The sequence below is a fragment of the Meleagris gallopavo genome, chromosome 6, assembly GCF_000146605.3.
Source record: "Meleagris gallopavo isolate NT-WF06-2002-E0010 breed Aviagen turkey brand Nicholas breeding stock chromosome 6, Turkey_5.1, whole genome shotgun sequence".
Taxonomy (NCBI): domain Eukaryota; kingdom Metazoa; phylum Chordata; class Aves; order Galliformes; family Phasianidae; genus Meleagris; species Meleagris gallopavo.
The window spans coordinates 29,944,320-29,959,746 of NC_015016.2; the positions used below are offsets into that span (position 1 = coordinate 29,944,320).

At 42.0% G+C, this 15,427-nt stretch overlaps 1 long non-coding RNA gene and 1 other non-coding gene across 2 annotated transcripts; both read left to right on the top strand.

The window, feature by feature from the left end:
- On the top strand, positions 1–10,166 carry LOC104911485. The gene is made up of 4 exons (XR_002116057.2): positions 1–70; positions 2,714–4,410; positions 6,815–6,900; positions 9,034–10,166. It is a non-coding gene; the product is annotated as an uncharacterized LOC104911485 (long non-coding RNA).
- Positions 3,001–3,088, top strand: LOC116216782. Its single transcript, XR_004160234.1, has one exon. It is a non-coding gene; the product is annotated as a small nucleolar RNA SNORD93 (small nucleolar RNA).
- Positions 10,167–15,427: the final 5,261 nt, after the last annotated feature.

Consider the following 15,427-nt stretch of genomic DNA (forward strand, 5'->3'; position numbering starts at 1 on the left):
CCGCGGCCCGCTGTTGCGTCCCGACGTGCCCCTGCGTGCCGCTCTCTGCCGAGGCTGGACGCGGCTGCGGGTAAGTGAAGGGCAGAGCTGGAGCGCCGAGAGCAGTGCTTCCGGGTGACGCCGAAAATGGCATTGGCGTTGCGCTGTCCCAGCGGGCGCTGTGTCCCACGTGGCCCGCTGCCTTTGGCTGCCGTGGCGGACGCGGCCCTGCGGCTGCCCGGCGCCTCTTGGGGAGCGGCACGGTGAGGAGCAGCGGGCTGTGCCAGGGCCGCCAGCGCGGCTCGGGCTGCTCCCGAAGCTTGGAGGGGATCTAGTTGTGCATGGAAACTGGGGGGGAAATATCTTACCGGATAAATCACAGCTTGTGGCACTGCAGACATCCACATAGTTCCTCATAGAACCATTAGCGTTGGAAAAGACTACCGAGATCCTCTAGTCCAACCACCAACCCATCCCCACTGCCCGTGTCCCTCGGTGCCATATCCGTGTGCTTCCTGAACGCCTCCAGGGCTGCTGACTCCCCCACCTCCCTGGGCAGCCCATTCCAGGGCATCAATCACCATTCCTTATGAAAATATGTTTTTCCTAATCTCCATCCTGCTTCGTTTATAATCACAGTTTACCAACTAGACGTAGTTATAAAGTTCTGCGTATGTGTTGGTTTGCTTAAGGCAACAGATGGCTTGCAATTCAGCAGCCCACTTGTCACATTAACAAAAGGGCAGTGCTTTTAGAATAAAAAATAATAGAAATCCAGGACCGTAATATCACTTACATAGCTTTTTCCATGTTTATTCTTCCAGTACACAGATGCATATTCTGCCCATAAGTGATGATGAAGATACAAGATCATAGCTAGCTCCTTGCTTCTCAGATATGGATAGGTGACAATCTGCAAGCCACATGACTGATCCTGGTGGCCTGCAGCCACCTTGCCAGTCTCTACCAATAGTCAAAGTGTGGGGGACGGAGGAGCATCTTGGTGATGGGATGACAAACCTGCTGTATGTCAGGGTATAGAATGCACAAACAGCCTTTGTTCATGAAATCCAGCGCATATGTGCTCACCTATGCATTAAACAGGAGGGGAAAAGTCAGTATCGCATGGTAACATACCTAACGATGTCTAACAGGTAAAGCTGAGGCTTAGAGTCCATGAGTGGCTTTTTTGTCAGCTGAACAGCTTATCCCTGTTGGGAATAGGTCATGGTTCAGTAGGTGAACGTCAGTATGAAGGGACTGTGAGTCTACATGTTCTCAAAAAGAGTGTGCCTTCATACATTCATGTTTATGGAACATATTAATGAAGATTTTTCTTTGGCAGTCTTAAGCAGCTAATAATACAGACACTTCACCCATACAAGGCAGAACTGCTTCTGAAATGTTCTGTCAGTTGTTTTTTCTAGCTAGTATTAAAGGTTATTTTGTACTTACCAAGGTGGTCGCACATTCCTACTTTGTCACATCTAGCTTGGTATTTCTGCATCAGCATGTTGCTGTATTTCTGTTCCTTAAGTTGAGTACTTTATGCCTAATGTTACTTTTTTTTTTTAATTATCTTTTATTAAAGCTGGAAATTTGAAGTCAGTAATGACTTCTCATGTTCAACTTAGAAGTGGCATCTTCCCTCCCAAGAACAGCTTTTATAAAATACTTCTAAAGATCGTGAATCCTGTCGTACCATACCGTGTGTCAGTTCCTTTGTGACTGCCATACCCATTGCATAGCACTAACAAATTTGGATCTTTCCACTTCTTGCCTCTAAGGAGATGTTTTCTTCAGTCTTAGGTAATCGTAGTGCAAGTAGGATTCATAAGGTCAAGTGTACTAAATAATTGATCCAAATGATCTAACAGCTCTGTCTTCTTCAGGTATAAACCTGTTTAACTGTCACTAGTTACATCAGTATGGATGTTCTTGAGAAAGGGTATTCCTAAAAATCTGCCATCTGTGCTCCTTCTTCCATCCTTTCCTACACATATCAAGTCAAGGAATTATTTTCAGAGAACAGAAACTTTCCCCTATAGCTCTCATTTCTTGCATCTGCAGTGTGTTGTGAGTGGGCATTATATTTTACTTTATTATGATAATTAAGCTGTCTATTGTGCCCTTGTAAGGATGGTCCTTTTCTTCCATTCCATTTTAATATTCATTTAGTACATCCCAGCTACTCTGCAGTACCACTGGTCTGGGAAATGCACATTTTCCGTTTGCAGAGACCACATTTCACAGAGATAAATAGAAATGGAAAGCACTACTGCAGCCAAAAAAGACTAAGGCTATGCAATTGTGCTGCTTGGGAAACGCCAGAATTCTACGACATCTCATTTTCTCTTGGTAGTTGTAAAAGCAATATTACTTGGGGTTAAATATGTTTGGGTTTCTTAATTTAGCATATTTTCAAAACATATTTGAAATCCGGAGCAGAGATGCATATAAATTTTTTTCTGTCTGGATTACTGTCTCTTTCATATGATTTTCTGTGTGATACTCAATTGGTTGTACTCTGGCCACTGTAGGGTATTGGATTGTGCCTTCCACAAATTAAAGGGCTGGCAATAATCAACCACATGAAGTTTAACAAGAGCAAGTGCTGCATTCTGTACCTGAGCTGGGGCAATCCTGGCTGTGCATGCAGACTGGGGGACAAGAGGATTGAGATTTAATATGGACTTGAGAGCAAACACAATAATGACATTATTTTTCATTCCAGCTCCTGAAGCCAGTGAAGGAGAAACAGCAGCTGAGATTAAACAACATTCAGCAAAACCTCATCAAATGCTTTCAGAGGTCTCTGAAAAAAAGTATTGTTGTGCTTAAAAATTGAATATTATCTGCTACTCAACTTTATTTTCATTTGGAACCTGACTGTCCCATTCTCCCCATTTTCATTTAAGAATGAAAATGACACGTTGCATTAAAGATACTGCTATCTTTCTATAAGTGGTTACTCTAAAAATACAACAGTTCTTATGTGCACATTGCTGTGATTGCGGTATTTGGCCAGGGATGAAAACAATCATCTGATTACTTGCATACTTATAGTGATATGCAGAAGTCTGATGGATTAAAGGATTTTCTGAGGCCAAAACTAATATCCGTATTCTCTCATTCTTTGTTTTTAAATTAACTTTTGGGTTTTTGTTTTGTTTTTTAAAGCATCTGAGGAGAGAAACTGTCAATGGCTTTAGAAAGATTTTCCTCAAAAAACATTTGAATGCATACTTTCTAATTGTCAACCAATCTCATCTAGAGAAAAAATCTGAAAAGATTTTATAGGATTTAAAAGGTCTGCCTGTTTTAGGCAGATTCTTACTATGATGGAAGCAAATAAGGAAAAGAATGATGATATTCCCATTTCTACAACAGTCTTTGCTCTTACTGTGTTTGTTTATACCAATTCCAACCTTAGTACATTGAATTAAGGTTAGGCAACCTTAAAACAGAGAATGTAAGGTCTCTGTCATAGTTTACAGAAAAATGTATATGAAAATGAGGTATTTCTCTTTGGTACAGAACATGGATGTCAAGCATTTGAAAAATAAGAATTGTAATTAAAATTCATATACATCTTCTTTTTTTTAGAGTATCTTCTCTCAGCATTGACATACTGACAGCCTAAGACACTTATCTGCAATGTTCCTTTGGACTCTTTCCAGTAATGCATAGAGCACTGTCACCATCTGGGGAAATACTCACCGGTGTTTCAATGTGGCATTGCTGTTGCTTTTCACTTGGGATTACTAAAAAGCTCCTACAGCTGATCTATAAGGGCTAAAATTGAGACATTCTGGATACTGGGGTTATTTTTTCAATCCACTTAAGGAGGGTGATTTGTAGCAACAGTGCATATGGCCCTAATTAATGAGATTTGAGTAGACTTTGGCGTAGCATCCTGTCTAAAGAAGAAGAAAAGAGGTTACAAGAGATTTGCTATGTTCCTTATCGCTGCTTCATATGAAACGTTATACGTACTCCTGAAGTTTTTATTTTGAATCATTTCTACAATAATTTTATCAGGTGCATAGGATATTCAAGCAACTTTTGAAAATTCCTTATGTTCTGCATTATAAAGTCTGTTATCCATACTTGGTGCAGACTACAAATTTGACCCTAATTTTCAAGCATTTAAAGGCCCAAAATAAAATTATCATTCTGTAACACTTTTTTTTTCTTACATTTATTCAAGTTTGCATTAACACTGTATATCCAACGAAACTGCATTTTACTCCTTCATTTTAGCCTTAAGTAGCAGCCACAGGAGATTAAATGCGGTTAAGGATAATGAAGCATGAAGATGACAAGAAAAATTAACCAGAGGTGCCTTATCTCCCAATTCATAGCAGTACAAATTTTATATTCCTGACACAAATGCCAGCTTGGGATTGAAATCGTACTATGTGAATCTGTGTAAGTATTATTTTCCAGTTACCTTCCTGCTTTAAATACGGAAAAGAAAATGAGTCCTCCTGAGTTAAGAGATGTGTTAATTGCATGTGGGATTTGTGATGGAAAGTTCTCTCTAAAATAAACAGTAATAGAAGTTGGTTTTTCACATATTATGAGGAAAACTTGCTTCTAGAGGGAGAATGCTAGACTAGACTGACACTGGTCTCTTTTATGACATTATTACTGGACTGACATAGATAGCACAGTATATTAGAATTGTTAATTGTATCATAGCGTAATATTTTTCTGTAGTTTTTCTGTTAAATCCCTTAAAAGCCACGTGCAGAAAAGTACTTCTCATGTGTATGTTACTTTTAACAACTGTCTGATCTGAATGAAATGCTGGTGAGCTTTTAAAAGCCCGAAAAACAGGAATCAGGCAGTGAGCCTACATGAACCTTTAAAAAAATATATTTACAAAGTATTTAGCTATTATAAAAAATGAAAAAAATAGAAGTCTTCTAAAGGTCTCAATTAATAAACTATGTCAACCTCTATGAATTTAGTTCCCCTTCTTCATTATATAAAGACAATATTAATTCAAATATTATTAGCAGTGTTTCATTAATACCAGTGGAGGGCAGACTTGAACTGGAAACTATTTTTCTGCTTTGATTTCTTGAAATTAAAATACAAGAGAGTTCCTCAAGCTCAGAGCTGATGGCAGTCTCATCATTTCTCCACGATTCTAATTATTCTTGCACTGGATAAAAGCTTCTTTACAATTGCTGTTTGACAAAATGAGTGTTTTGCAATGTCACAGCAAAGAAATAGTGAATGTTTAAATAAAAACAATAATATGAAAGTGGATGAGTCAGTTTATTAGCAGCTGTGTGATATTCCCCAGGGAGAATCCCTGCTAGGCAATTAATCACGTATATCTTAAAATGGTTTTAAAAAGTGAGTGAATATCATTATCCCCACTTTACAGGTGAAGAAACTAAGGCATAGGGAGGTAGCCTTGCAAGGTATCTGTCTAGGTGACATGCAGATGCAAGAACAAAATCCAAATTTCTGTGATCTAGTCTAGTGCTCAAGCACATTTTTTTGCATAAATGATGGTAGGTCAAGCTGTTGCAAACACTATAGAAGTGATGCAGTCAAAATTGCTCAGGAGCTTACACTGGTGAAATAGACAGGTAACCTGAGAGACAGAGCATAGCTCTTGTGAAGAATACTGTCTTCAGAAAGCTAGGTGGAGGTCAGATCAGGTGGCCAAAGGTCTGCATTAAAAGTAGTGTGTTTTTACTAAAACAAGTACTCTGCGTTTTTGTGTATATTTGTCATTAAGTTAGATTGTACTCTAACTTTTCTATGTAGGCCTTCAAAGCCATTCCAATCTCAGTACTAGGAAATGTGTACTTAAAATGTAGGTGAAGGATGAAGATGCTAAAAAATTGTTCCTCCTCTCCCATCATCTTAAATTACGAGCAAAATGTGAGGCTTCCTATGAACTCACCAAGCCCACTGTATCTACTGTACCCATGGTCAATAGCATTCATGGGCTTTATGTGACTCACCATTGAATGCTATCCTTCATTACGGCACTACGTTTAATAGCTAAATACAATCACTAATTTTATTTGATTAAATATATGTATTCCACTTCCTCTGTATGCTCTTATGAAGTCATTATTCGTTATAATAGCTTTCTAGAGCATAAAACGGCTCTGCTTTTTTTTTCTTTTCTTTTCTTTTTTTTTCCTTAATCAGCCTCAGCATATAGATTGTTCTTTCCCTTTTTAGAAAGGGCTGGAGGCACACCATTACAAAGCCTCCCATTTCTAAGACTTGTATAAGATATACCACAGAACGTTTGGTGTTGCATATTAAAAACTCTGTAGAGTGAGCAAGCTCTTTACACGCTGCTTTTTTCCCCTTTTTTCCTCTTACTGCCAGTTTGCAGTGGTGACATGCTGATGGTGTGAATTAGTCGTTAGTTTATGACTCCGAGGACACTTACCATTCAGAATGAAATACTGCATAACCTGTTAGCGTGTTACTCATTTCTGGTTTATTTCCAAACAAATCATGTTAAAATAGGAGTTGGAAATATCTGGCAGGGATTTGAAGTACAACGTGGCAATAACCCCAAAACCTATTACTTTACATTCAAGGTTTCTCTGTTAGATCTCTTTAATTCATCCCTAATTATAAATTGCTATCCATAAGTTTCCAAAAAATTGTTCAATGCTCCCAGGCCTAATGCTATAATTTGGGGCAGAATACATACCATAATGCCATATTTTCAGTGCAGAATTAAACCTTACCTCCAATAAACCACCAATGTCTTCCAGTATTTTTTAGATCTACTGTATTTCAATATGCAGAATCTTTTGCTTGTGTGGTTAATCTTTTTTCTTAGTCTTTAAGCAGAACTGAGTGCAGAAGTGCAATACAACAGAAGAACAGATACATTCTGCAGGTGGAGAGAAAAGCTGTGGGTTCATGGTAAGGACAGCATCCATCTGCCCCAGATAAATATAAACCCATCTTCCCAGTCTCTAGGTGCCTTTGTTTACCTTTTGCTCCATAACAAAACCAGAAACTGCTTGATAAAATTCCCTTTGGATTACAACCGTAAATAAACCCATTCTGCATTCTTAAATGCAGAATGCAGTTTTTGTGGCAGATAGCTTGTAAGCTGTAAACATAAAAATCACATACAAATAAATCATTGTTGAGAAAGCAATTATGTGACATAAAGCATATATGAAAATTAATGTTGAAAATGCTCTGAATATGGGGGAAAATGGAAGGATAGTTCCACAGCAGTAGCTGAACCTGTTCAATACACTGAGTTAAGGGAGACTTTTACCTTGCTATTGTTATCTCTGTAACTAGTTACATCTCAGAATCTTAAAACCATTGACAGTTAAGGGAAGACAAACTTGTGCATTTGGGCACAGCAGGTCTTTCCTGCTGCAAGCTTCACAGGAGTTTCTATCTCCACACTGATCTTTTCTTACACTGCTCTTAGGTAATGTGTCTTCTCTCTTGTTTGTAATCATTTCTCCCTTTTATTTGTAATACACAAAATATTTAAGAAGCTCGTGATTTAAGAGTAATTAAGATAGTGCTACCTCAAAAACATAAAATGTTGCTCTTATGTACGCTCATATTTGTTCTGCTGAGCAGGCCCATCTCAGTGACAGAGGGAACTGCAAATAATACAAAACTGACATCAAACAGTAGCTATTACTGTAAGCAGGCAGAACAAAAGTTATTTCTGTATTTCTTGACACAGAAACACATGGGTGGCTATATGCTTTGTGAAAAAACCACTACATTGTTGTATGCTTATGACAAAAAAAACAAGAATCCTTTGCCAATAAAATACTGTTATTTTTTTGGATAAATAAAACCAAAATCAAGTAAGAGCAAACAAGTGTATTATGCCATGCATAACACACAATCCCATATGATTAACATCAGTGATTTTAGCAACGTACTTTCAGAAATAGGAGTTTTCGCTAGACTGAAAATTGCTTCCACATCATTTGGAAGTAAAGCTTACTGCTGTCAGGTTGCCAGAATCCTTAAATGAGTGCTCAGGCATCATTCCCTCTTTCAATGATTTCATATGTTTATACTTACTGTCACAAGTAGGAGAGGATCAGCAAGGATTTGTTCTTTGTTCAGAAGATCATGGAGTCTGCTACCTGCCAGCAGGCTCTGCTTCCAGCAGCTGAAGCTCTTACTCATCACAAATCTTGTTCCTGACGTACTTCAGCATCCAACACTTCTTTTACACCTTTTGGGGTCCTATATTTAGGTATTTCTTCTTCTCCCCAGTTGCTCCAAGCCAGAAACATACCCCTTTACATAGAAGATTCTTAAATTTGTTCACACTGCTTTTTTGGCATTTGTTTCCTTGGTAGGTTCCACTTCTGTCAACTATTCAGTACTAAGCATATTATGAAAGTCTAGCTGGTATTCTACATTATAAATCACAGATACGCACAAGATTGGCAGGATTCTTGATACTGGCCTGCAACATCCCAGATCCATAGTGCCAGAGAGAGATGTGGACAGATCTTTGATCTTGAAGGCCAGAATTTGGTCATATTCACAAACATGCTTGGAAGCTTGCAAAAGTGGCCAAGAGAAGGAACAGGGGATGTCACTGATGAGCTGTGCAGAAATGTCACTTCCTGGAGAACCATCTAATAGATGGACTACGTCTGAGTTCTGCTAATGCTCTTCATTAAGCAAACACGTTTTGCACTGCTGCAGTCACGACTGGAATACACAGCACACCAGCATGTATTGAAATCCAGGACACCCAGTTCAACAGGGAAGAGCGAGTAACATAAATGGCATTAACTGAAATAAATTTCAGGATATTTTTTGATGGAAAGCACGTTCATATTTTAAAATCGAACCTTTCAGTAGACAAATGGTTTCATCATTTTTCAGGGAAATCTCAGTAGCATTCCTTGGGTTTGTAGGTCATGCTTACTACAGTCAAGCAGGCTCAAATGCAATGTTAATTATGGTGTTTTTTTCTTTTTACATATTTTGAATGGAACATGACAACGAACATACACATTCTTTTGTCTCTGATGCATTCCTTTCTTGCAGAAGCCCCATTTGATAGTAAAGCAGTTCACAGCACAGGCATTTATGTGGAGGAGAAGCTCCTGCAGCAAGCAAGCTCTGTACTGATAGCAAGTAGTTCTCACACTGCAACATCGTGGTTAGCTGTATCAAGCAACATATAAATCATGAAGACAAAGTGCTGCTGAGCAGCAAGGCAGCTTTCCCTAGCCAGGTTGTGAGAAGAAGCCACAATTACCAAATCAGTGTCTTGGCACTGAAACTGCACAGCATCTCAGTGGAGCAGGTTAGTGGGATTAGGTCCCTTCCTCCAGAGGAAAGTTTGTGCTGCAGTTTGGCCTCACCCACCTTCGAACAGCTGAGTTTCTGTTGACTCGAAAGGAAAGCAAAAAGTTTGAGAAATGCTGCTAAAAGGCCTCATATTGTCTGACATCCTGTGACAAGAAAAAATAAACTCCTTTGGCCACAAGCCATAATGACTCTGACCTGTGTGTAAGCTTTCAGTACTGCTGCGTCCTGCTTTTGGTTTCGCCCTGCTCATTTGGGTTATTCCGTGCATTGCACAAAGAGTTTCAAAGACAGCTCCTGTAAGCCAGTTACTTGTAACTGCTCCTGGGAGCAGTTACAGCTGCCAGCACAGAAATAAAAATACTGGGCCCAAAAGTCATCCTTGTTTTGTTGTCTGTCACTGCAGTTTCCATGTGCAGAAACAGCTACATGGGAGCTGCTGCCACCAACCAGGAGCAGCGCTCAGGAGAAGCACGTATCCATGTGGCTCAGTGACAGTGTTGCAAAATACCGCATTTGATCTCTGGGTAAAATGGAAAAGGCAGAATAGTATTTTTTTACACCACAACTAGAGACAAGTGCAGGTGGTGTGATGTATGAACACTTACATTTTAAGCACTAATACCAGCATTTCTGGGCACGCTGCTCTGAAAAGTCTGGTGCTTTAGCAGATAGCAACTCATAGATAGATCCCTGTGCTTTCAGAAGTGCAAATGCTTTCAATAAGTGCCTTTCAGCTCAGCCTGCTAGAGCATAGCACCCTAAGCAACTCTCAGTAGGCTCATATCTCTCCCCTCTTTGCTTCAGACATACCCAAATCCATCTTCATTCCAGGTGTGTGGAAATGCCTGCACCTCTCCTTAGAGACAGAGGAGAGCAAAACTGTATCTGAAGGACATTGCATTGATTTCAGAAAAAAAAAAAAAGTGCATTTTATCATGGGGCAGCACATATAGTGAGATTGCTATCTACCGAAATCAGATTATTTCTGTGCTGACCTTCTGGAACAAACTTTTCTGACTGAAGTTATTGTGAGGAGAATGTGGTAGCAAAATGGGCAAACCATTGACTATCCTTCCATTTTCCATCTATGCTTTTGAGTCCTCTGCATCAGGTGGAAATGTCATCTCCTCCTCCTCCAGGTACAGAGGATAAATGTGTCAGTGATGCATTTTCACCTCTGGCTCAAGGCAGCAGGACATTTCCCCAGTTTCTAACAACTAAATGTTATCAGGTCACCTCTCTCCTTTTCAAAAGAATGCCTCAACACTACTCACCAGTTTTTGTTCAAGACAGCAGAGAATGAAGCTCATCAAACGCATTGCCTACAGCATGCAGTCTGACATACTGGACTAATAGTTTTCCTGTCATCACAAAATATCACATTTATGTGTGGCATCCAGAATGGAGCCAGCCAAAGCGAGCTGCATGGCCACATGTCTGCACACACCTATTCACATTGGTGGGCACCAGGAATGGACAGACAGCAGAGCAGCCTTCCACATACAGCACACACAGTATATTTTAGACGAGTTTCCTTCACTTAAGCTCTGTAATTGCTGTCATTAACACTGAGCAGTATGACAGCAAAACTATAATCCCACAAATGTAATGGAATAACTTATAAAAAGTTAAAATTTGTCAGTTTTAAGCAGCTAACCAGCATTGCTCTTTTGACATATGTTAGGAGGGCCACTATGATGATCAGAGGGCTGGAGCTACTCTCCTGTGAAGAGTGCTTAAGGGAATGGGCCTTTGTTTAGCTAGGAGAAGAGAAGGCTCTGGGGAGACCTCACTGTAACCTTCCAGTATTTGAAGGGAGCTTATAAACAAGAGAGGGAACAACTGTTTACAAGGATGGGTAGTGATAGGACAAGAAGGAATGGTTTTAATTGTTTTTTTAGTCTAGTGGTTGTCAACCCTGTCCATGGCAGGGGGGTTGAAACTAGGATGATCATTAGCCTGGGTTGAAAAGGATCATATTCTATGATTCTATGATAAACTAAGACAGGGAGGTTTGGGTTAGGTATTAGGAGGAGGTTTTTCACACAGAGGGTGGTGATGCACTGGAACAGGTTGCCCGAGGAGGCTGTGGATGCCCCATCCCTGGAGGCATTCAAGGCCAGGCTGGATGTGGCTCTGGGCAGCCTGGTCTGGTGGTTGGCGACCCTGCACATAGAAGGGGGGTTGAAACTGGATGAGCATTGTGGTCCTTTTTCAACCCAGGCCATTCCATGATTCCATAGAATTCCATGCAGGTATTGGGGTTTTTTGTTGTTGTTCTTTTTTAAGATAATTCAGTCATGTTCTATATAACATCTCACCTAAATCCCCCCTCTTTTAGCTTAAAGTCATTAATAAACTAAGTGTCCAACCACTGCTTCACAGTGCAGGCCCAGGTAAGAAAAACTGCAATTAATAAGTAAATGAAAGCTCCCCGCAAGCACTTCTTCACAGCACAGCAGACAGCATGGAGGCTTCTGTTACAGCTGAAGGGTCGTGGAAATTTAATCCATTGTGATAATTAAAAGCTGGCAGGAGATGAGCCCCAGACGTTGTGATTCATGGAGTTTTTCTCAATGGCATAAGGGTCAGCTGCAACCCGGCCACCCCTCTGAAGCCCCGAGGTCCTCCTGAGGCACATGGTGCAAAGCGGGGCACACTTGGACATGCAGTCCCCAACCCCTCCGTACCCCTGCGAGCAGCAGGTGCAGCACTGAGCGGCGTACTGAGTGCCACGCTTCAGCCTTTGGACGTGCATCGCTGTACTGAATGACCACTGGGTGGCAACGACAATCTCCTGGAAAACATTTTCCTGCATTTGCTGATCTCGGCCTCTTTTCCTGCTCCTCCCCTTCTGTTCTTTTTGTTATTTTATTTTTTCTAGGGACATTTTGTTCAACAACTTCCAGAAGAGAGAAGGATCTACAGTTATTGATAGAATTTGTCTTCCATCAAGAAAACCATCAATGCTCAGACACACACAGAGCAGAACAGAGCCAGGGCACTGCCCGCAGCCACCCCCACCTGATTCCCTGTTGGTTCCCACAGCACTCCCCAGTGCCCAGGATGCCCCCAGGAAACAGACACAGCACAAAGCACAACGGGAAGGGGCTGCCCGTGCTGCAGTCTGCTGGGGCTCACTGTAGCAGAGCTCTCCTCTTTGTGTCTCGTTTTGCTCAGTATCTTCATTCATTCAAAGCTGCCTGAAGAGACAGATACAGAGGAAGCGAACCAGACAGAGCCGCTCTTACAGCTCCTGTTTTGTTCTCCAGTCACCTATTTCCCCACAGCTCAGCACAGAGTGTGCTTTATGCAACGTCTTCTTTCTTTCAGGCATGAAACAAAACTGTCCCTCAGTGCTGAGCAGTACCATGCCAGCTTTTCATAAAGGAGGAAGGAGTAATTACAGGGATTACGAGTGTGACGCTGAATGTCAACATATATTAAAGCTGTTTAATATCTTGAAATAGAATATTCTTCCACCTAAGGCACTGTCTTTCTGCCTAGAATCAAATTATGGCATCAACTGCCTCGGATCTACCTAGTAACTCATTTTGTTGACATATTTAAGAAGTTATTCATCTCAGCATTACTGGAGTGCGTCAAAACTCTTTTGTGCTCGCAGGCAGCACAGCAGCTTCACCCAATGCTCCTCTGAAGGCACAAAAACACTCTGTCACTCACTGAGAGCACACTGCTGCCTGCATCCCCTATGCCAACCTCTGGCAAAAAGACAGGCGATAGCAGTGGATGCTACACAACACCATCACCCAGTCCTTTCTTCAGGCTATTTATCCCTACACACTTTTGCTTTGGGGTGATGATGCCAAGCAATGGAGTAATCACTGAGAGACCAAAGCGCAGTGGTTCAGGAGCACTGCTAGGGCTCAGTGTTGGGTCCCATCCCAGACCCCTGACCTCACCCCTCCAGCCCATGTTGCTGCCTGCAGCCTCCTGCCCTTCCTCCCTGCAGAATTCTGCCTACCCACAAGAAGAAGCCAGGTTCATATTAGGGTCAGTGACAACGCTTCTGTAGCGAGGTTTCCTGAACTAGCAGCACAAAAACAAGAGCTCATACAACTGAAGGCATTTCAAGTTACAAAGGCAGCCTGCAAGGCAGGTGAGAAGCTCCTTTGCAGACTGAACAACAAATGAAAGACCTTACATTTGTCAGAGGATTGAGCTGGAGCTGAATAGCTGTCACTTAGTTACAGGCACTCACAGCCTTGATGCTATTCTACCTTTAAACCTCAAAGCAGCTGAAGATATTGCATATTTTTAAGTGAGATTCTGACTAAAGAATGGCAGAAACACTGTAAAGAGATCTGTGCTCCAGTTTTATCCCTCCATCCCTGCTTTAGGTGTTCAGGAGTGCTGCTATTTCACACTTACTCAAAAAATCCAAACAGATTCAGCTGAATTGTGGCTCCCCAGTACCATCCCTTTTACTTCCAGTGAATTGCTGCCTCAAGGCCTGCAGCACCAGTAAGTCAGGTCTATTCCTCCTGGACTTCTACCTGTTAGTAAGACCCATAGTTAAAATAGGGCACTTCTGGCATTATTCAGGGCTATGCTAAAATGATCGATCCAAACACTCGTGTGTATTTTGGCCCTGTGCAGCGAGATCCTGTCCAACAGGAACATCCTCACACTACAGAAATCCACCACCACACTTCAGCCTGAGAAGCTGCAGCCAGGAGCATCGGCGTTAGTCAGCCCTACAGCACTAACAACTGCTGGGCTTGTCTGTGTGACTCAGCCCCGCTTCCACCAGCCCTTCTGCACCAGTACGTTCAGCACTGTCCCAGGAAATTCAAGGTTACAGGCAATTAAACATGCCCTCATTTCAGAGTCAATGAAGCAACACCTGCAGCAAAGAGGCTCGTGCCACAGCAGTTGCCCCAGTCACAGGGACACGCTCCCATCTGCCAGAACTGGCAGGTGTTGTTACCTGGCAGCCGCTGGGTGAGAGAACACGAGCGTGCTGAAGTTCCCTTTAATACAGAGCTAAATTAACACTTAACACAAAAAGCAACCAAATCAAATGCAGGCGGCCAGCTGTAAAGTCAGTACGAACAAATGCCATTCCAAATTCTCAATGCTTGTGCTACCTGCAGGTTCCTCTCCCACTCCACAGTTCCCCACAGAGAGGCTCTCTGTTATATTCCCCACTCCCCCCCAGCTAAGAGCTGTGCTTTGGAGGCACCACTATTTTTTGTACTTCCTGCCACATTTTGGAAAAGGGAGATTCAAATTCTCTTCCACTAATCAGTAACTATTCCTACTTGAAGCCATGTTAAGAGCCCATCCTAAGCATTCTCTTTCACTCACTGTCACTGAAATAGCAAATCTTACACTTTCATAGGACAGTCACAGCCCCAAGCTCAAACCCTACACCTCAGAAACCAAAATTCCAAGCTGGGAATCCCTAACTAGACCCTTGCCAGACCAAGTGAACTGTTAAGAATCTGAGATTTCCTTTCTCATCCATACACATAGAGATAATTTATGTTTTGACCATTTGAATCAACAGGTTAAAGATTTGGGATTTAAAAAAAAGAAAGTGAACATTGTTCCCAAAACATAAGATTCTCACAGCTGCTATTTAGACAAGCTCTTCCATTCGTGCAGGTTCCTCCACAGCGTTGCACCAGAGACCACATTTGTAAGGGTAGGTTAAGGAACTTTGTGCAAAATGCAACCCCATACCTGCAAACAGACCTCGTCTGTTTGGAGACAGGGAGGCCATCCTGGAGGGCAGTGAGACCCAGCAGAACTGGGTGGGGGCTCCTCCAGGCTCGCAAACTGGCCCATCCCAACACACAGGAAGTCAAGCAGAGCCAGCAGGCCTGTGTGCACAGACATGGGGCTCTCCATTCTACTTACCTGTGAAAAGGAAGCACACAGGAGGTGGAAGCAGGAGACCACGGAGGATTAGAGAGTCCCTTTGAGCGTGCACAGGTAGGGCTAGGAAATCCAGTCTTCACGTAGTGCCCAGGGGCAGCGCAAGGGGCAGTGAGCACAGAACCAAACTGCATGTGGCTTTGAGCAATCTGACTTGGCTGACTCCGCTTGAGGCAGAGGAGGTGGATGAGACGATCTCCAGCCTCAGCCACACTGTGGTTTT